Raw genomic sequence first — 24,054 nt, forward strand, 5'->3', positions numbered from 1 at the left:
TGCCTGTTGCCCGGATTCATTTAGATTTGGCGAGTGGGCTCTGGACATGTGAATGTGGGGGTTATGAAAGACTTGTCTGCCGATGTCTTGCTTGGGAATGATTTGGCCCCTCTGGTGTCCGCTTATGCTCCAATGGGACCTGCCGATGTCAACCCAGTGACTACCTGTGCACAGACCCGTGCTGCCAGAACCAGCCCACCTGCTGCTGAGACCCAGGTAAGACTTGATTCCCCCGACTGATATCCTAGGGCAGTCCTTTGTTAGCTGGGATTCCCCAGAGGAGTTTGGGAGGGAAACCCAGGCAGATCCGACCCTCCAGAAGTATAGAGATAGAGCAGATACTGGAGAGGAAGGAGTAGATAGGGAGCGGTATGAGTGGGTGGGGGACAGGTTATATAGGATCCCTAAATCGTCCCAGAAAAGTCGAATCAACAGCTGGTGGTGCTCGCAAAATACCGGCAGGAGATTCTGCGGATAGGGCATGATGTGCCATTAGCTGGACATCTAGGGTCCCGCCGCACAGCCTATAGGATCATGCAGAACTTTTTTTGGCCAAATTTTAATCAGGCTGTGCGGATATATTGTAGTACGTGTGACACTTGTCAACGGGTAGGAAAGCGCGGGGACCACCCAAGAGCTAGGCTTATGTCCATGCCTATCATTGTGGAGCCTTTTGCCCGCATAGCCGTTGACATTGTGGGTCCACTGGCCAGGGCTAGTCCATCCGGTAAGAAATATATTCTCACCGTGGTGGACTATGCCATTCGCTATCCAGAGGCAGTAGCGCTGTCTAACATAGAGGCAGAGACAGTTGCTGATGCCCTGGTTAGGATTTTTACTAGGGTCGGGTTCCCTAAGGAGATTCTCTCCGACCAGGGAACCCAATTTACCGCTGTGCTCACCCAGCAACTGTGGAGGGTATGCGGCATTAAACCAATACTTAGCTCCCCGTACCATCCACAGACTAACGGTCTCTGCGAGCGATTTAATGGCACCCATAAACAGATGTTGAGGACCTTTTCTGACACTTGCAGAGACTGGGAGCGATTCCTGCCTCATCTGTTGTTTTCCTACAGAGAGGTGCCCCAGGAATCTACTGGGTTCTCCCCCATTGAGTTACTTTATGGGAGAAGGATCCGCAGACCCCTAGATCTCATTAGAGGCCACTGGGAGGGGGAGACAGAGCAAGAAGGGACCCCCATAGTACCGTATGTCCTGGAACTCCGGGACCGCATGGAGAAACTGTCTCTGATGGTAAGAGAGAACCTCCAGGTGGCCCAGGGGAGACAGAGGAGATGGTACGATCGGGGTGCCCGGCAGCGGGTCTTCCAGGTTGGGCAGAAAGTGTTAGTGCTCAAACCTGTGAAGGCGAACAAGATGCAAGCATCTTGGCAGGGCCCGTATAAGGTGTTAGCTCAGGTGTGTGATACTACCTACCTTATAGCCAGCTGTTCAGATGAAAGGATCCAGTGATCCTTTCATGTGAACATGCTAAAGGAGTATCAGGAGAGACCGAAGGATGTCGCTGCAGTATGTGCCCCTGCTGCAGACGATACAGAGAGTTTACCCTTACCCGATTTGTTAGAGAGGGACTCCCAGACTGATCTTACTAGCCTTGTACAGCTAGGGGACAGGTTGAGCCCCACAGAGAAGGGACAGGCAAGACAGCTCCTGTGGGAGAAGCAGGCAACGTTCTCCCAAGAGACCGGCTACACTACCCTAGCTGTACATAAGGTAGAGACCCCTGGACAGAACCCTCTGCGACAGCCCCCTTACCGTATCCCTGAAGCAGTCCGAGAAGGAATGCGGAAGGAGATACAGGAGATGACCCAGCTTGGGGTCATCGAACACTCCGATAGCCCTTGGGCTTCGCCTGTAGTCCTGGTGCCTAAGAAAGATGGGACCACCCGGTTCAGTGTGAACTATAGGCGACTCAACGAGCGGACCACCACTGATGCCTACCCGATGCCCCGGGTAGACGAATTACTAGATCGCATTGCCAGGGGACGCTATCTGACCACCATAGACCTGTGTAAGGGCTACTGGCAGATTCCCCTGGCCGAGGATGCTATCCCCAAGTCGGCTTTCGTCACCCCATTTGGCTTGTACCAGTTTAAGGTCATGCCATTTGGGATGAAGAATGCCCGGCTACCTTCCAGCGTATGGTGAATAGACTCCTCGATGGATTCCAGGAATTTTCTTGTGCATACCTGGATGATATTGCGATCTACAGTGAGTCCTGGGAGGAACACGTGGTGCATATAGGGATGGTACTGGATAAAATTTGGGCCGCTGGCCTGACATTGAAGCCAGAGAAGTGCCATCTAGGCATGGCTGAAGTGCAATACTTGGGTCACAGAGTGGGATGTGGGAGCCAGAGACCGGAGCCAGCTAAGGTAGAGGCGGTGGCTAACTGGCCCACACCTATCACTAAGACCCAGGTGTTAGCCTTCCTGGGGACAGCAGGGTACTACCGACGCTTTGTCCCAGACTATAGCACTATTGCTAAGCCCCTGACCGACCTGACTAAGAAGAACTTGCCTAAGCAGGTCCTGTGGTCTCCGGCTTGTGAAGCTGCGTTCCAGTTATGCGGCAGTGGAAAAGGAATGTTTGGCCTTGGTCTGGGCATTGAAAAAGTTAAGTCCCTACTTATATGGGCAAGAGTTTTCCCTGGTGACTGATCATAACCCCCTCGTTTGGCTTAACCGGGTCTCAGGAGACAATGGGAGACTACTGAGCTTGGCACTGCAGCCCTACAATTTTACTATCAGCTACAGACCCGGTAAGCTGAACGGGAATGCAGATGGGTTATCACGGTAAACCGACGTCTCTACCACCTCCAAGTCCGGTCATCCCCAAGTTGACCCGCCAAAGGGTCAAGCCGGGTCTGCTGGAGTGTCCCACAAGGGGGGAGCCGTGTGACAAAACCATCCGTTTGGTGGATTCGTCTATTTGACTGTACGTGCATATAATGGCTGTTTCCCATAGCCCAACCGTACAAATGTCTATTTTGACCGAACAAAGCTACCGAACGGATGGCCACCCAGAATAGAAGTGTGCTGCTGGTTAACCTCTTGATCCCAATTAGAACGTTGTGGTTAACCGCAGACACTTCTCAATTAAACCGATTTCAGGGTGGTCGTCGTTCGTATGTCGACCACGAGGCAGCGGCCATTTTAAAACGCACGAAAGCCCAGCGGTTTTCAGCTCGGATTTCATGGAACTAACAACGGACACTCTTTCTGCTGAACACCGCTGAACCAACGGGTCGCTTAGCTGTCTCGACGATGGAACTATACGCATGGGATCTGAGCGCTATTCGTCAATAATATGCACTCAGATCCAGGCTATCTGGGGATATGTGATACGAATGTAGAATATTCAGTTATTATAAAGTTATGTATTTTCATGTACTTTCTGTTTTTATGTTTAAAATGGCGATGTGCCTTTGTCCTGGAGATAATTGCATTACTTCCCAATTATCTCCAGGGCAGAAGGGAGGGAAACATAATGCATTGTGGGAAGAGTCTGTGACTGTATGTCTGAAATGTACTTTTGTTCTACTGTAATTACAGTCTTCCATTTGGTCCCCTAGGGGAGTGTCCACAAAGTGGGAGACCCGCATAAATACGGGCGGGTAGCCCACAGTTAAGCCAGATCTTGTTTGACCCTCAATACGGAGCTTCTGTCTCATTTGCGGGGAAGGGGAATTACTATTGGAACAGCGCTTTTCATTATTTCTAGCTGTGGAAGGAGTTTGACTGAATTGCTGATCGGGAGTTGCCGCGTTCATACACTCCGTTCGGGAGTTGGACGGAATTGAATTGAAACTGCATTTCTGGAGAAAAGGGATTATCTACTAAACGGCGGCTTTACCTCCCTGGCGGTGAGTGTCGTAACAGTTTCTATTTAGCTAGAGAAACTGTAGAACAATGTAAAGCCTGGTGGCTTCCATGGAAGAAATACTTAGACCTTCTGAATCTTCATTGTGACAAAATGGCTTTTGTCACTGGGTCCCCTATCGCTTGGAGGAGCCAGGTTGTTAGCCTCTTACCCTGGGATGCTGGCCCTTTAAGTTATGGAGTCTTAAGGCACTTGGGACAGAGCCCTTTGTCCCTGGATCACACCGTTTGCCTTATTTGCTTGGATTTTACATTTCCCCTGGTACATTCGTATGTTGGTTAGTGCAGTTTAACTTCCAGTACAGCCAGGATAATGCTGTTCATACAGACGAACAAACTGCCAAATGGCCGACCACCCTGTCTGTGGAGTGTGCTGCTTTTTTACCACCCAGACCTTGCGGTTAACCGCAAGGTAATTGATGAAAGGCATGGTGATCCGTGTTAGTCTACCGAACACGTGGCAATCGCCATTTTGGAGTGTCGACTGCGCAGCGGTAAAAGGCGACGATACCCTGGAACTAATTTCAGCGACTTATTTTGCCGATCACCACTGCTACCTCTTCAGGTCCTCGTTCATACGGTGGAAAACACACGCATGCCGGAGATACTACCTCATTCGTGCGTGGATGTATGCGAAAGTGATCGACCGCAGATAGCTACAGTATGGAACTTGTGGTCGGCTACAAACACGCAAACAGCCGGTGAAAGCCAAACTTCAGTCGACGTTTTTGAGAACTGTGTTCGTGGGATCGGAGCGCTATTCGCCTAGAATATGCACTCAGATCCAAGCTATCTGGGGATATGTGGGACTTAAAGGTTATGTTCGGTTAAATCTAAGTTATAGATTTTAATACAGTTTTGTAAGATATAAAAAGCACATGTTTTCTCTACCTGGAGATAATCAGGTTCTCTGCAACCACTTAAGTTAATTATCTCCAGGATAGAGAGGACGGTTTGCACTGTTACTGTGGGTGTGTTTAATAATTGTACTGTACTGATTGGTGCTGTATATTTTGTCACAGTCTTCCACAAGGTCCCCCGTGGGAGTTCACCTTGCTGGAAGGCCATCATAAAAGGGCTGAGTTTTGCCATCAATAAACATATCGTTTTACCCCTTTATGAAGTCTCGACTCACGTTTGGGGGATTGGGAGCTTTAATCACTATTTTACTCTACTCAGCTTGGATTTCAGGAGATGCTACAAGGATCAGCGCTGCACGGATAGCAGGATCCTTTACACTGGTGGCAAGCGGCGGGATTTTCTCCCGAATGGATATACAGAACCGAATAAAGTAGTGAATAGCATCCCAGCGACACATGGATTTATAATTAGGGCAACACTAGTATTCGTACAGCGCCCCTGGCTACAGCAGCATGGAATCAGCGTTCCATGAGGAGGAGCACCCGGATTACAGGGATGCAGCCCGGAAAGGCGTATGGCACGAGGCCATGCAGCGACAACGGAGCGAGAGTCTCCCCAGCGAGGAGCAGAGGTTGCGAATGCGATTGGCGCTGCGAAAGCCTCTGCTGGGGGAGGAGCCCCTGAAGGAGTGGGTGTCGGAGCTCGAGACCCTGGTATGGCAGGAGACCTGGTTAGAGGACGCATACCAGGCACTATGGTGGGACACAGTGCGGCAGGCTCCCTGGAAGGAGGAGTACCACAGACCCGAGGGTGAGGATTACAATGGCCCTGGTCTATTATGGGAGTCATTCGACGAAATGGATTTTGGGAGCACGGGAGAGTCCAGATTCTGGGACCTTATGGACTACAGGAGAGACCTACACGATTGGCTTCCCGAAAGGGGGGTGAGAGCAGATCTAACATTCCTGGTCAGAAGGGAGTGGGAGCTGGAGCAGGACTACCAACATATGTTCAGCTTGATCCACTCACAGCCTAACTTGCAGCACTACCACTGGAAAGACCCGGCTGAGGTACACCCTGCTCCGCTACCAGCTGCAGAGGTAGGGGACCTCATAGACTGGTCCGGGGAGGACCCACAGTTGGCAGGTGGAGATGGGACCGAGGTCTCTTCACCGGTCCTGCAGGGAATTGGGAGCCTAGTCTCCATTCCCCAGCAGCAGTGTGTCCAGCAGGGAATAGAGAGCCCAGTCTTCTTTCCCCAGCAGCAGGACACTGTATTAGGAGTAGAGACCATTGGTCTCCAGCAGCAGAGCTGTGCAGCCAAAGGGGAGACAGTCGGTCTCCAGCAGCAGAGCTGTGCAGCTAAAGGGGAGAAAGTCGGTCTCCAGCAGCAGAGCTGTGCAGAAAAAGGGGAGACAGTCGGTCTCCAGCAGCAGAGCGGTGCAGCCAAAGGGGAGACAGTCGGTCTCCAGCAGCAGAGCTGTACAGCTAAAGGGGAGACAGTCGATCTCCAGCAGCAGAGCTGTGCAGCTAAAGGGGAGACAGTCGGTGTAGCGGAGAGGCAGTATAATCCACAAGATCTCCGCTGGTAGGCAGGAACACAGGCAATAATCAGCATAGGCAGGTACAGCATACAATATTCCAGGTAGCGTAATAAGAATCCATCCCTCCCAAGAACTAGACGAAACATAGGCTGGGAGTCAACTGAGTGCTTTATTCACAGGTCACAGTATTTATGCAATTCCCCATGCAAGGGGTTTCCCTACTGACATTGCAGGGGTTGTACAGTAGGGGACTACATGGGGAACTTAGCAACCTGGACATTTCTCCCATAATACACTGCTGCACGAGAGGGACACTCCCACCAGAATATACAGTTAAGTGGATTATTCCCTTGGTGCAGCAGAACCAATATTTCACACAAAAATCCATAACTCATACAATATTCGTCTGATTTAAATGAATGGTCGTTAGGTAGATAGCTGGGGTCTGAGCGCACGTTTCGTGAAAGTGCCGCTCAGATCCCAGCTTAAATAACCGAACGCCGTACGAAATACACATTATTTCTAAGTTACCTCCAAACTACCGAATGACTCTATAGAACCACAGTACCGAAGGACCGGGGCTCCCGAACGGCTTGGAAGTCCAGCGGTATTCGTGCCGCCGAGTAGCCGATTTTAGTTCCAGGCGCTCGACGACCAAATACCGCTGGGCTTAACAAAGGATCCAAGATGGCTGACCGCCGCGTGGTCGGTAGCCGAACGACGGCCACCCTGAATCCTCTTAATTGCCTGATTGCAACAATGTTGCAATCCTTAATGGGTGCCACACGACCTCCTGTGTGTGGTCTCCATTCGGTAGTTTGGTCGTTTCACGAATGGTGTTGAAAATCACCGTTCATGAAACGATTACATGAATGCTGGCGGTTTTCGTATGCCAGCAGCATATGAACGCTAGGATTGCCTTGAACCATGTTACACAGAATACATACGCTTGGTTCTTAAAGGTGTATACACGTATGCATAACATTATATATACATAAAATACAATGTACAGTGGCTGGATTTGCCACAGTCGGTCTCCAGCAGCAGAGCTGTAAAGCAAAAGGGGAGACAGTCGGTCTCCAGCAGCAGAGCTGTGCAGCTAAAGGGGAGACAGTCGGTCTCCAGCAACCAGGCTTCAACCAGACTACTCCCATAGTAGTACCACTGGTCTCTGCCCACTCAGCCACCCACCAAGGCAGCCTGTGGGTGGGCTGCTGGACTAACAAGGGCACTGACCGGCAGGAGGTCAGATACCCTGTTAGTCCGTTTGGAAAAGGGGAGATGTGTGACAAAATGGCTTTTTTTTATTTATTATTTTTTTTTTTGGTAATTCAAGATCACATACAAAGAATTATACAATTTTACTTTTTACAATTGTTCACGTATATAAACCAATACATTTAACGTATAAACATAATGTGCAATGTAATTCAATTAAAGGGCGAGATAGTAGTCCAGTTGGTTTGTGCGTTGTGTATATAACTTGCAATATTCCCTTCAACCTAAAGTATGGATGCCCTTATTACTATCCATCTCTCCATGGACTCAGCATGTGTGTATCTCCTCTTTATAAAAACAGAAAAGAAAAGGGTGTGCCTAACTTACATCAAAGTAATATTAATCATAAATAAAATAATAATAAAATAATAGTCCAAAGTCCTACAATAAGTCCGAAGTGGTAAGTTCCACAAAGTATGGAGGATGCTTGAGGATGATGTCAGTCTTTACGCCTATGCACTTGTAGTTCGGTGATGATATGTGAAGATAAAAGCAGGAAAACAAAAATCCCAATGGTACAGTATGTCAGCAAGGTGAAAGGGGATAAAATAGTGATAATGAAAATTACTCACAATTTTCAGAGCTAAAATCCAGCTCTGATATTATATGCGTGAAGTGGAATGATCCCCACTCAAGGATATGTTGCTTTTACTGCAATAAAATACACATAATTGTATTCAGCAATGTCTCACGTGTAAAACAGTACCCCCTATGTACAGGTTTTATGGTGTTTCGGGAAGTTACAGGGTCAAATATAGCATGTTACACTTTTCAGTTTTTTCACATTGAAATTTGCCAGTTTGGTTACATTGCCTTTGAGACTGTATGGTAGCCCAGGAATGAGAATTACCCCCATGATGGCATACCATTTGCAAAAGTAGACAAGGCATTGCAAATGGGGTATGTCCAGTCTTTTTTAGTAGCCACTTGGTCACAAACACTAGCCAAAGTTAACGTTAATATTTGTTTGTGTGGAGGGCGGGATTACGTAGGTCGCGTGCAGGCGGAAGGGGGCGGTAAGGGGGCGGTAAGGGGGCGGAGGGAGTGAAGCCCGCTGAGAGTGCTGTGGGAGTCGGATGGCGGAGTTCTAAGTGGCATGTTAGACCGATTGGAAAAAAAAAGTCGACACAGAGAATCAGCCAGGCTATAACTCGCGACCCGAGTGAATCTCAAACTGCGGGAGGACTAAAAGCGCTCCATTATCATTCTTGCTACGGTGAAGGCAAAAGAATTGAACGTACTAGACTTCCTACCTTTATTCATAAGTTTAAGGTGGAGGCTGCAACTCAAGGATGGCCGGTGTGTGCAGTTCAGGGAAGACGGGTGAGAACTATTCACTCTTGATACTCTTTATACTTTATAATTGAATATAACACGCTGAATTTTTTCGTCCCTGCTGTATTAACACCCCTCGGTTTTGCTAAATGTGGGGTGGCAAAGTAATTTAACGGATAGTGAAAGGAAAGGAAAAAGAGAAAAGAGAAAAGAGAGAGAGGAAAAGGAGAAAAAAGAGAGAGAAAGTAAAAACCTATTTTTCTATATCACATGTCTTCATAAATACGGAAAGATTTGGAAAGATATATACAGAAAATCTGGATGGTATATCGGAAGGGGAGGAGGGTGATAACCTCTGATCTCTTATGAACTGTGCTAAACATCATAGTTGGAAAATACTACAGATTGTCTTGTAATATAACGCACCTCTTCCTATGAATGTATACCCTTCTAAAAGAGATTACTTATAAAGTATAGAAAGTGAAGTAGAGAGAAGAAAATAAAACCTAATCAATGAATTACCTAAGGGTGGGACGTGATACATAAATTAAATGCTATTAAAGCTATTAAAGCTGTAGAAACACGTTCACACTGACTAATTGGCTCAGATAAGAAAACAAGCTGATAAACTTTCAATGATTTTGAGGTCTGGGAGGAAGAATTAGAGAGAAAGGAAAGGAGAAAGAAAGAAAGGAGAAAGAAAGGAGTGAGAATTTTTTTTTTCTTTTTTGTATGCTATTAACAAAATTATGTCAACCAGAAGAAATCAAGAAAACAAGTTGAAAGAAAAATGGATCTAACTGACTCATTAATCAAAGACCAACAGCAGCAACAGGGAGAAATAAACCAGAAAATCCAAGAGTTACAATTAAAGATAAATGACCTTGAAGATAGATCAAGACAAAATAACCTGAGATTAAGAAACATCCCGGAAAGTATTACACAAGAAAAAATAAAAGTATTCTTGGATTCATATTTCTTGGAGTTAGGTATTCAGAAGGATGATAATTATAAATTTCTAGATAGATACCACAGAATTCCAAAACCTAAAAATCTTTCAACGGAAGTTCCTAGAGATATTATGGTCTGCTGCAACTCTTACCTATTTAGAGAAGAATTAAGAAAAGCTTCAAAGCAAGGTAGTAAAAAAGAAGAATACGCGAGTATAAAAGTCCTTCCAGACTTATCATATGAAACGAGGAAGAAAAGGCGATTATTCACTTCGGTTTTAGAGACATTAAGAAAAAAATAATGTTAAACACTTTTGGGCTTTTCCAGCAAAACTAATCATCATTTATGAAGCAAAAACTCTGGTGTTTGTCAATTCAGATCTGGCCAGGAATTGGCTACAGGAGGTCCATATGTAAATCTAACTGATAAGACTGGCCGTCTCAACAGGACGATTAAGGGATGATTTTTTTGTTGTTTTTTTGGGGTTTTTTTTGGTACTTTTTGATGTAACTACAATAGCTAAATCTACCATATTGTAAATGTCTGGCACAATATTGTTTGGTCTAATTCACAGTTTACAAAGATGCTTCTTATAACATAAAGTTGGTACATAGGAAATTGAAATAACTATATTGCAAACCCTTCATGCTAGAGGGATATAGGTCAATATATATATAAATGTTGGGTTTTTTTTGACACTTTTTGGTGTAATGTTAATGGTTAAATTAGTTACTTGGTCTATACGATATTGTTTGGAAAAAAAACTTTAGATCACAATGACTGACTTTATCAATATAAAGTTGGTATATAAGAAATTTAAATGACCACATTTGAAAGTATCTTTTTCTAGAGGGGAATGGGATTATGTATATATATCGACACTTTCCGGTGTAATTTGAATAGCTAAATTGATTATAATGGTTCGCACGATAGGATACTGGTTTAAAACAACTTATAAAGTATAAGGATTGACATCACTAATATAAAGTTGCATATAAGAAATGGAAATAACTACACTACAAATTGCCTTTATTAGTGGGGATTAGGAGAATGTATATATAAAGGTGTTTTTTTCTTTTTCTTTTTTTTTTTTTTGTACTTCTGGGTGTAATGTTAATGGTTAAATTAGCTATATGGTCTACACGATATTGCTTGGAAAACACTTTAGATTGCAAAGACAAACTCTATTAATATAAAGCCGTTATATAAGAAATTGAAATAACCACATTTAAAAGTATCTGCTAGAGGGGAATAGGATATTGTATATATAATGACACTTTTTGGTGTAATTTGAATAAATAAATGGATTACAATGGTTTACACGATATGCTGCGGGTTTAGAATAACTCATAGATTATAAGGATTGGTATTATTAATACAAGGTGCTATATAAGAAATTGAAATAATTACATTGTAAATTGCCTTCACTAGTGGGGATCATGATAATGTATATAAAAAGTGTCTATTTATTTATTTATTTATTTATTTCCTTTTTCTTTTGACCCTTTTCTTTTTTTGGCGACATTCAACAGTTAAACTGTCTATAATGTTTTGCATGACATGACACGGGTTTAGGAAAACTTCTTGATTATAGGGATTGACTTTATTAATGTAAAGCTGATATACAAGAAATTGAAATAATTACATAATCTTGGCTAGTGAGGTTTAGGAAAATGTAGATATGAATGTTTTGTGTTTTTTTTCTCCCTTCTTCCCGTTGGGTTTATATAGACTCCCTGTAACACTCTCGAGGAGGGTTTTCCTCATGCTCCCCCAATTAACTCCATATTTTTCTGGAGTTTTGGATGTATTCCCAGGGCTCTGGGATGCATTGTCTGTCTTCCACATGAGGTCATATGAATGTAATTGTTATATGTTTTTTCTTTTTTTTTTTTTTTCTCTTCTCTCTTCTCTTCCTTGCCGGGGGGTATGGTCGCGAGTCACAAATGGTTAGACTATGGTTAAGTTTATGACGGTGAATGTACAGGGTCTGAATAACCCAACTAAAAGAGCCATGGTGTTTCAATATATTAAAAAGGAAGGCGCAAAAGTTATATTACTTCAAGAAACTCACTGGCTAAGGAAAGATACAAAACGTTTTATCCCAAAAAAAATTAAAATTCAACTTTGCTCTTCATTGGAGGATAAAAAGAAATGTGGAGTAGCTTTATTAGCAACAGATGATTTAGATATTCAAGTTACATACCAGGATATAGATAAAAATGGAAGATTCATCTTAGCTATATGTAAAATACAAGATGAAGAATTTACCATTGTAAACATCTATGCTCCTAATACTAACCAAGTTCAGTTTATACAAATGGTTTTGAGTAAATTAGAAAAAAATAAAAAGGGTAAGATTATTATGGGAGGAGATTTCAATTGCATTTTGGATGGAACGTTGGACAGGAACTCATTGATAGGGGTAATGCAAGATAAAAGGGGGAAAGAAATCCTCAATTCAATTTTCAACTCTGATAAATAAGTATGAATTATTAGATCTATGGAGGATCAATCACCCACTAGGAAAAGATTATACTTGTTTTTCTAAAGTACACTGTACCTATTCTAGATTAGATTTGTTTTTAGGTTCTTTAGAGGTTTCATACAAGATTAAAAAGGGTTTGATTCAAGAAGTAACCTGGTCAGACCACAACCCATTAATACTGGATCTCATTATTTCACCAGATATTAAAATTAGGAATAATTGGAGACTTAATGAATTTCTTCTGAGGGAGGCTCAAGATATAAATACCATAAAAGATTTAACAAACCGTTTTTTTAGGAGAATAAAAATAAAGGTTCTTCAGACGCTATAGTTTGGTGTACATATAAGGCAGTGTTGAGGGGACACTTTATTAAATTAGGTACAATTAAGAAAAAACAAAAAGAAGCTTCCCTGACAGAATTATATGTGTCTCTTTATAAATTAACAAATCTCAATAAAAATAATCCAAATATAGAGATAAGCGAGAAAATAGTAATAAAAAATAAAATCAATAAAATTCTACTTTTACAAACCTCAAAAAAACTCGAAAAATAAAAACCTAAAAAAATTATCAAGGGAACAATTGAATTCTATTAGCGAACCCTTTTCAAAAATTGAAATAACAAATGCAATTGAGTCCTTAAAAAAAAATAAAACACCGGGGCCGGACGGCTTCCCAAACATATTTTACCAACAATTTCAGGACGTACTGGTAATACACCTTAAAGATCTTTTTAACAGTATAGTCAGAGAAAAAGATTTACCCAACGAATTATTATACGCCAATATAATTCCCATACAAAAGCCAGACAAACCTATGGAATTGGTAGGGAATTATCGTCCTATATCTTTACTAAATTCTGATATAAAAATATATGCAAGTATTTTGGCAAAAAGACTACAAAGAGTCCTCCCGTCTATAATTCATGGAGATCAGGTTGGATTTTTGAAGGATAGACAATCGAAAAATAGTGTAAGGACAATGATTGACATTTTGGATTACGTTCATGAATCAGGTACTCCATTGCTGGCCCTGTCATTGGACGCGGAGAAGGCCTTTGACAGGGTCAGATGGGACTTCCTTTGGGAGGCCCTAAAAGCTTTTGGCTTTGAAGGTTGGATTCTGAGCGCTATTATGGCCTTGTATAGCTCCCCAATGGCTAGAACAATCGGGAGGGGTATAACTTCTGAGTGGTTTAACATAAGAAATGGGACAAGACAGGGGTGTCCCCTGTCCCCATTGCTATATTTGATGTATAGAACCCCTGATTTGCGACATTAGATCTAATGAGAAAATAAAGGGAATAACAATAGGCCAAGAGGAACTTAAAACCTTACTTTATGCAGACGATGTTCTAATTACTATATCAGACCCTATAACATCAACAGATGAACTGTTAAGGGTGATTTATGAATTTGGGCATTATTCCAATTTTAAGTTAAATGTAGATAAGACAACTATTCTTGCCAAAAATATAAAGAAGGAGGAGAAAATACACATTAAAGCGAAATATAGTTTCGAATGGGCAAAAAAATTATTATCTACCTGGTCATGAAGATTTCTAGCAATCCTCTAAGGATTCTAGAATATAACGTTTTACCTCTAACGATGCAAATTAATAAGCAACTGAAAGACTTGAGAACAGCAGAGATATCATGGACAGGTAGAATTAATATCGTAAAGTCTTACCTGATTCCCAGATGGAGTTATGTATTTCATATGTTACCATTGAAAATGCCTAAACCATGGCTCATGATGATTCAATCTGCCTTAGATAAATATATATGGCTGGGGAAAAAACCCAGGGTCAACAAAAAAAATCTGAACCTAAAGCCTAAGTTAGGAGGGATGGGAGTTCCTGATATTACAGATATATATGAAGCTTGCTCATTGGCGCATGTTATATCCTCTAAGAAAGAGAGCTCTAGGGGAGAATCATGGGCAAAAATTGAGGATAGAAAAGCGGAAGTTCCGGATTTAATGGCTTTATTTTGGAGTATACATAAGCGTGAGAGAGATGATATGGGTCTAATTCTAGATAATTTATTGGATCAATGGAGAATCTGGAAAAAAAGACTCAAAATTATAGATAAAATTATTACTGATTTACCCCTGCACATACTGTCCACTAATATTGAGGATTTTAATCTTGATCCATGGTTAAGTAAAGGTATTAATAGAATAGATCAGTTATTCCAACATCAACAAATTAGACCTTTTGAAGAGATCAAACAAGCTTTTTCTCTTTCCTATAGAGAAAGTTTTGCGTACTTAAGGATAAAACATTTCTTAATGAGACACAGAATAACTGAGATTTCTGAGGAATTACAAACTTTCTTAAATTTAATAAACACCAGACATAATAAAAATTTAGTCTCTAAAAGCTCAAAAATTTGTAGTAAATACAAGTCAACCCCTGAATTTCCAGCCTTAAAAGCATGGGAAAGAGATTTACAAATCATTATTACGAGAAATGAATGGCTTAAGGCCAATAATGCAGCAATGAAAGCTTCACACTGCTTAAATCTATTGGAAAGTCATTATAAGGTTATTAACAGATGGCATTATGTTCCAGCTAAATTAGCAAAAATATATCCAGGAACACAATATCTTTGTTGGCGTTGCGCCTCATTGAGAGCAGATTATGTTCATATATGGTGGTCATGCCCGACTATATCTCTACTATGGCAAAAGGTAGTGAAATTCTGTAGGGAAGAAATAGAGGTAGATCTTGACTTTACTTGTAGATCCATGATATTACATTTGGGTTGGCCTACAATTCCAAAGGATAAAAAAGAATGAATTGTCCATATTCTCATAGAAACTAAAGCTACTCTTGCAAGATTCTGGAAAACTCCAGACTCCCCGTCTTGGGAGCTGATAAAACAGCAGGTCCTGAATAATTGCAAAATGGAAATAGGGATATTAAGACAAGATCACTACTTTAATCCACGAATTGAACACTGGCAGAAATGGATCGTAAAATTAGGTAGAAGAAGTGAGTCTTAATTTATACTAGGGTTTATATGCAGTGGAATTGCTGTTGGGTGGTGGATCCTGTGCATCCATTTTCAAGATATCCATGGTTATATGGAACCTGATTAGTAGATAGAATGATTGATGAGTGTTGCCTCTCAGGTCCTCAGGAGTGACTCGCGATTAATCCTCGGCAAGAGTTCTTTCCTTTTTTTTTTCTTCTCTCTGTGTCTGGTTGTGTTATTGCAAGGCTAAGGTAGGTAGGCAATTTCACGGCAAGGATAAATATATAAGGAAGGGACTTAAAACGAAGAGGAAAGAGAAAGGGGGAAACGAGGGATGAAGGGGGAAGAAGAAGAAAAAAAAGGAAAGAGAAAGGAAAAGGAAAGGGCCCCTAGAATTTATTATATATATTTAACTTCTTCCTCTTTGGTCTGAAAATTGCCAAACTATGATTGAACTGTAATAATTTTATACATACCTCATGTCATTTTATTCCTATTGTCTAAATGTTTAATGTTTAATCTATGTTTTTTTCTGTTTGTAATAATGTATGTAAAAAAGAAAGAAAAGAGAAAAAAGAAAGGGAAACTTTTCAATAAAGATTATATATATAAAAAAAATATTTGTTTGTGTGTGAAAAATGCAAAAAACTAATTTGAAAGCCAATTTTGGCCAGTGTTTGTGACTAAGTGGCTACTAAAAAAGACGGAACATACCCCATTTGCAATACCTTGGGTTGTTTACTTTTGCAAATGGTATGCCATTATGGAGGTAATTCTTATTTCTGGGCTACTATACGGTCTCAAAGCCAACGTAACCAATCTGGCGAATTTCATTGTGAAAAAACTGAAACGCAAGCCTTATATTTGATCCGGAAACTTTTGAAAACACCAAAAAACCTGTAAATGAGGGGTACTGTTATACTCAGGAGACTTTGCTGAACACAAATATTTGTGTTTCAAAACAGTAAAAAGTATTACAGCAAAAATATCGTCAGTGTAAGTGCCGTTTGTGTGCAAAAAATGCAAAAAATTTCACTTTCCCTGATGATATCATTGTTGTAATACATTTTACAGTTTTGAAACACTAATATTTGTGTTCAGCGATGTCTCTCGAGTAAAACAGTACCCCCCATGTACAGGTTTTATAGTGTCTTGGAAAGTTATAGGGTTAAATATAGTGCTAGCAAATTAAATTCCCTATACTTTCGGCCTGGGTTGTTAGGCAGGTCCCGCAAATTGTAATTAATAAAAGGACCTAATTATGTAAAATTATTACACAAATATATATGTAAAATTATTATATATACACGTGTATGTATATATATATATATATATGTATATAATTTTTTTACAATTATTTTTATTTATATATAGGTATACATATAGTGATGTATACGTATATACTTAGGTATATAAATATATATATTATTTCGTTCTACGTGTATTTTGATATCTATATATATATATATTAATATCAAAATACAGTTAGAACGAAATTACACACATATATATTTTTAATTATTTATTTTTTATTTAAATTTTTTAACGTATTTACATATTTTTTATTATAAAATATATATATAATTATAATTATGTATATATTTAATTAATATCCTTCTACGTGTATTTTGATATTAATATATATATATATATATATATATATATATATATATAATTATATATATATATATAAATATTAAAATACACTTCGTGTATGTGTAAATGTGTGTGTCTATATATATATATATATATATATAAATGATCTAAGTATATTTTATTTGTAACTTTAATTTATTTTAAACTTTAAGGGGTTAAGAGGGGAGGAGAGGGGCAGAGACAGTGTCAGCCAGTGATTTTACATCACTGGCTGACACACAGGATCAGTGATCACAGTGACTGGCTGTCACTGTGATCACCTCCTGCGGATTGCGGTAATTGGCCACAGGGGGAGTGCCTGGGTGGCCAGGCATTCCCCCCACTGCGATCTGCAGGGGGATCCTGCCTGCAGTTACTATGGGTCAGCCAATAGGCTGACACATAGTAACCTCTGATCGCAGTGACAGGCTGTCACTGCGATCAGATCGCAAGGAGAGGCTGTCTCTGCATTCAGATCGCAGAGACAGACTCTCACTGCGATCATACTCTGCAGATTGCGGTCACTGACCGCAGGGGGACTGCCTGGGGGGCCAGGCATGTCCCCCAACCGCGATCTGCAGAGTGAAAATGCCGCGGCTCCATGTGTCAGCCGATTTTAAAATCGGCTGACACATGGTAAATACCGATCGCAGTGACAGCCTGTCACTGCGATCGGAAGCTGCAGACTGCGGTCCCCAGGCACAGGGGGGCTGCCTGGGGGGCCAGGCATGCCCCCCGACCGCGATCTGCAGCGGCCATGTGCCGCCGGCCACGTGGGGGATAAGACCGCCCAGGACGTTCTATGCCGTCCTGCGGCGTATAGAGCCGGCCAATTAAGGACGGCATAGAACGTCCTGCGGTCTTAAGGGGTTAAAGAAGGTAGACTTGTCAGGGGATTTTCTATAGTGAATAGTAAATCATCAGCAAAAGCCGAGACTTTGTAATCCTTCTTTTGCACTCTAATGCCTCGTATATATGATCGTTTTCGAACTTCCTGTAAAAGCGGCTCTAAAGTCAAAATGAATAATAGGGGTAATAAGGGGCATCCCTGGCGTGTGCCATTACTGATTTTGAAAGGTTTAGATAGTTGCCCATTAACCTTTAGTCTGGCCGTAGGGGATGAGTATATTGCCTTGATCCACGTAAGCCATCTCCTACCAAATCCCAGGGTTTCTAATGTATGTGTAAGGAATGACAAGTCCACCCTGTCAAAGGCTTTTTCCGCATCTATTGCTAACATTATAGTGGGGGTCTGGGATCTTGAAACTAGATGTACCAGGTTGATAATTTTGGTGGTATTATCTTTTGCTTCTTTAGTAGGTACAAAGCCAGCCTGATAAGGGTGGACTAGGTCTGTTAGGAAGGGCCTCAGCCTAGTTGCCAACATTTTAGTAAAGATCTTAATGTCTACATTTATAAGTGATATAGGTCTATAGCTCATGCACCTCTCAGGGTCCTTCCCTGGTTTAGGGACAAAATGGCTTTTGTCACTGGGTCTGCATGTGACAAACTGCCCTACCCTGGGATGCTGGCCCTTTAAGTTATGGAGTCTTAAGGCACTTGGGACAGAGCCCTTTGTCCCTGGATCACACCGTTTGCTTTATTTGCTTGGATTTTACATTTCCCCTGGTGCATTCGTATGTTGGTTCGTGCAGTTTAACTTCCAGTACAGCCAGGATAATGCTGTTCGTACAGACGAACAAACTGCCAAATGGCCGACCACCCTGTCTGTGGAGTGTGCTGCTTATTTACCACCCTGACCTTGTGGTTAACCACAAGGTAATTGATCAAAGACATGGTGATCCGTGTTCGTCTACCGAACACGTGGCAATCACCATTTTGGAGTGTCGACTGCGCAGCGGTAAACGGCGACGATACCCTGGAACTAATTTCAGCGACTTATTTTGCCGAACACCGCTGCTACCTCTTTAGGTCCTCGTTCATACGGTGGAAAACACACGAATGCCGGATATACTACCTCATTCGTACGTGGATGTATGCGAAAGTGACCGACCCCAGATAGCTACAGTATGGAACTTGTGGTCGGCTACAAACACACGAACAGCCGGTGAAATCCAAACTTCAGTCGATGTTTTTGAGAACTGTGTTCGTGGGATCGGAGCGCTATTCGCCTAGAATATGCACTCAGATCCAAGCTATCTGGGGATATGTGGGACTTAAAGGTTATGTTCGGTTAAATCCCAGTTATAGATTTTAATACAGTTTTGTAAGATATAAAAAGCACATGTTTTTTCTACCTGGAGATAATTAGGTTCTCTGCAACCACTTATGTTTATTATCTCCAGGATAGAGAGGAGGGGTTGCACTGTTACTGTGGGTGTGTTTAATAATTGTACTCTACACTGATTGGTGCTGTATATTTTGTCAGAGTCTTCCACAAGGTCCCCTGTGGGAGTTCCCTTGCTGGAAGGCCATCATAAAAGGACTGAGTTTGGCCATCAATAAATAGATCTTTTTACCCCTTCATGAAGTCTCGACTCATGTTTGGGGGATTGGGAGCTTTAATCACTATTTTACTCTACTCAGCTTGGATTTCGGGAGACGCTACAAGGATCAGCGCTGCACGGATAGCAGGATCCTTTACATTCATAAAAGTTAATATTATGTTAAATCTTACTAGGCATTCTGTCTATAGCTCTATTTTTATGATGACCCTCCCCTTTGTCCATGTTCCACTTTTTTTCTATTGCATGAAGGATATAAATGTATGAGTTAGATTTTAGTTTATATATATATATATATATATATATATATATATATATATATATATATATATAGCAAGAAGGAAAGAGATGCACTCTCAGGTCTTTGTAGAAAAAAACTCGATATTATTTAATAACAGATCTCTCTCTCTCTCTCTCTCTCTCTCTCTCTCTCTCTCTATATATATATATATATATATATATATATATATGTGGCAAATTAGCCACTGTTTACTGTATTCTCATAAAAATGTGTATACCGCTTTAAGAACCATGTGTATGTATGCTTAATGGGTTCCATGCGACCAATAGCGTTCGTATGCTGGCGGCATGAATAACCGCCAGCATTCATACAATAGTTTCACGAACAGTGAATTTCAACACTGTTCGTGAAACGAACAAACTACCGAAGGGAGACCACACACAGGAGGTCGTGTGGCTCCCATTAAGGATTGCAACATTGTTGCAATCGGTAATTAGAAGGATTCAGGGTGGCCGCCGTTCGGCTACCGACCACGAGGCGGTCAGCCATCTTGGATCCTTTGTTAGCCCAGCGGTATTTTGTTGTTGAGCGCCTGGAACTAAAATCGGCTACTCAACGGCACGAATACAGCTGGATTTCCAAGCCGTTCGGGAGCCCCGGTCCTTCAGTAAAGTGGTTCCCTAAAGTCAATTGGTAGTTTGAAAGTTACTTAAACATATTGTTGGTTTCATGCGGCGTTCGGTTATTTAGGCTGGGATCTGAGCGGTACTTTCATGAAATGTGCACTCAGACCCCAGCTATCTACCAAACATCCATTCGTTTAAATATAACGAATATTGTAAAAGTTATGTGTTTTACTGTAAAATGTCAGTTCTGCTGCACGGAGGGATAATCCACTTAACTGTATATTCTAGTGGGAGTATCCCTCTCGTACAGCAGTGCATGATGGGAGAAATGTCCAGGTTGTTAAGTTCCCCATGTAGTCCCCTACTGTACAACCCCTGTAATGTCAGTAGGGAAACCCCTTGCATGGGTAATCCCATAAATACTGTGACCTGTGATTAAAAACTCAGTTGACTCCCAGCCTATGTGTCGTCTAGGTCTTGGGAAGGAAGGATTCTTACAACGCTACCAGGATTATTGTATGCTGTATTTATTTGTCTGGATTATTTTATGCTGTTCCTGTTACCCAGCGGAGATACTGTGGATTATACTACCTCTCCGCTACAATATATATATATATATATATATATATATATATATATATATATATATTATGTCACTTTTACTATGCAGCTTTTGATTATAAGTGTTATGACTTAGTAAGTTAGGTTTAATAATAACATATATTTAAAATGTTCCTAAAATAATAATAATTATAATATGATTATATTAAGTTTAAATATCTGTATATCCAAAACATTGTGTGCTGTGTATTTTAAACATATTAAATATGAATTAAAGGGACACTATAGTCACCTGAACAACTTCAGCTTAATGAGGTTGTTCAGGTGAGAACTATAGCTCCCTGCAGCCTTTCTCATGTAAACACTGTATTTTCTTGGAAAATACAGTGTTTACATTGAAAGCTAGGAACACCTCCAGTTGAAGTCACTCAGAATGCCACCAGAGGGACTTCTGAGTTGATTGAGGCATAAAACTACTAAATCCACTCAGATCTGCTGACAGCAGAGCACAGGGCAGCATGCAGACACTCCCACTGCATGCAGGCACTGAACTTTCCTCATAGAGATTCATTGATTCAACTTCCCCACCTTTTTCCCCACACCACACCGGTCTCACTGCAGCTGGTTCTGCCTCCATAACTGAGATAATCAACCTTGATGATCTCAACCAATCCAATGGTTTTCAATAGGAAAACATTAGGAGGTCATTGCTAATGCACTGCAAAAAGTGTCACTGTGCCAATCAGCATCTCCTAATAGAGATGCATTAAATCTATGGAGAACATTCAGACCTTCCATGCAGAGTGTGGAAATGCTGAATGTAGGTGCTGCACATTCTGCAGCACTAAATTAGGAAGCACCTCTAGTGACCATCTGAGTGTCTACCACTAGAGGTGTTCCTAGGCAGTAATGCAAAGGCTGCCTATGAACACCTCTAGTGGTAGTCACTCAGATGGCCAGTGCCTGTAGGGACAGGACATAGACACCAGAACCACTAGTCCAGTGCCTTTAGGGATAGGGTATAGATACCAGAACCATTACTTTAAGCTGTAGTTGTTTTGGTGACTATAGTGTCCATTTAACTTTGTCTATTGTATGAATATCTCTGAATTTTTACCAGCTCTGTGCATTGTATGTGTATCATTGTGTTGTGCCTAGCTCTCTGTATTGCATGAGTATATCTAGATTATGCTCAGTTCAGAGTATTGTATTGGTATCCTCCCTTGGTAGGAACTATTGTATTGGTATCCCCTTTTTGACTGGTTTCTTTGTTTTGTATGGGGAACTTTGTGTTGTACCTGGTTCAGTGTAATGTATCAGTATCTCCATATTGCAGCTAGCATTGAGTAATGTATAGATATCTCTATATTACCTAGGTCTGAATATGGGTTGCTCTATATTGTATGTAACTCTGTTTAGTCTACCTTGGTTAGAGGTGGACAACCTTTGGCACTGCAGATATTGTGGACTACATCTCTCATGGCAAAGCATCATGGGTGGTATAGTCCTAAAAATCTGGACTGACGAAGGTTGCCTACCCCTGACCTCATTGTTGGGTATGTGAAGTTAAGCGGACTGATCACACAGGTCAGAAGATGGTGGCTAAATAGTTAAGGGTGGAGTTGACTTCTTGGGGAGGAGTTTGACTCATCACCATCTCAAAACTTCACCAGCTGCAACTGCCAATAGTATGACATTGTGAAATACTTTTTTAGTCATGGGACTAATGTGAGGCAAATACTTATATTTGGTTTGTATTAAATGGAAGAGAATTATGCACATCTGATCACAACAGTCTTATACAGAAGGACAATAAATCCCCAACCTTTTGCAGCCAATGCTGGTTAAATAGAAATTAACTTTTTATTAAAGGGACACTATAGTCACCAGAACAAGTACACCTTATTGAATTTGTTCTGGTGAGTAGAATCATTACCTTCAGGCTTTTTTGTGTAAACACTGTCTTCTCAGATAAAATGCAGTGTTTACATTACAGCCTACTCCTCAGATGGCCACTCCTCAGATGGCTGTTAGAGATCCTTGCTGGGTCATGGCTGCCTAAAATGCATCCAAACATTCAGTGTCCCCTCCCTTTGCATGCAGACACTGAACTTTCCTCATAGAGATTCATTGATTCAATTCTCTATGAGGAGATGCTGATTGGCCAGGGCTGTATTTGAATTGTGCTGGCTCTGCCCCTGATCTGCCTCCTTGTCAGTCTGAGCCAATCCTATGGGGAAGAATTGTGATTGGATCAGGCCACCACTTCTGATGATGTCAGAGGTCAGAGGAAGTTCACAGGCAGAGGCAGCAACTTAAAATTTGAATACAAGTAAGATTGTACTATCTTTAGCGAGGCAAAAGCGGCCAAGGGGGCTAGGTAGTGGTTTTAACTCTATAGGGTCAGGAATACATATATGTGTTCCTGACCCTATAGTGCTCCTTTAAGTGAATTTTCCTCAAACATAACTCAGAGTGGGTTGATTACCAGCAAAAATACGCTTTGCACAAGGACATCAAGAATCAAGCAAAACCCCATAGGAAAGCATTGAATCTATGCTTTGAAAGAGTAATTTATGCACTGCTCTCATTAGGTCCTACCCATCGACTGACATTGGCGGATCCAGTACCGAGAGATATTAGTGCTAGAATCAGGTAATCCAATTAAAGTTTAAATTTTTACTTTTTATGGACGATCAGCAGCGGTGGAAGAAGGACACTTTAGTTTTACAAATAAATCGTTATATTCCTAACACTAAAGATTTCCTTTAACCCCTTAAGACCGCAGGACGTTCTATGCCGTCCCCATTTTAGTGGGTCTAAAATCCGCAGGACGGCATAGAACGTCCTGCGATCTTATGTACTTACCCGGTCGCCGGCGATCCCACGCCGGCGATCCCACGCCGGCGATCGCGGTATGGGGGACTTACCTGGGAGCCCAGGGAGTACCCCTCCGTCCTCTTCGGCCGCCCAGAGCCATGTGATCGCGAGGTCCTTGCGAGGACCCCGCGATCACATGGACGGCATAGCCGTCAAAGGCAGTGCCAGCAGGGGGAGTGCCTGTAATGACAGGTACTCCCCTTGCTGTCTGAAAATAAAATAAAATCAGTTAAAACAGTGTAAAAATAAGATTATATATACTTAGATCATATATATATTTATTATATATATGATCTAAGTATATATATACACATATACACACATATACATAAATATACATACACTGTCTACGTGTATTTTAATAT

General features: G+C 41.5%; 1 protein-coding gene across 1 annotated transcript in view; it reads right to left on the reverse strand.

Moving 5' to 3' along the window:
- The window catches only part of PAPPA (pappalysin 1), a 2,329,021-nt gene that overhangs the window by 341,422 nt on the left and 1,963,545 nt on the right, over window positions 1-24,054 (reverse strand). The window lies entirely within an intron of this gene.

This window comes from Pelobates fuscus, chromosome 9 (genome assembly GCF_036172605.1).
Source record: "Pelobates fuscus isolate aPelFus1 chromosome 9, aPelFus1.pri, whole genome shotgun sequence".
Lineage (NCBI taxonomy): Eukaryota > Metazoa > Chordata > Amphibia > Anura > Pelobatidae > Pelobates > Pelobates fuscus.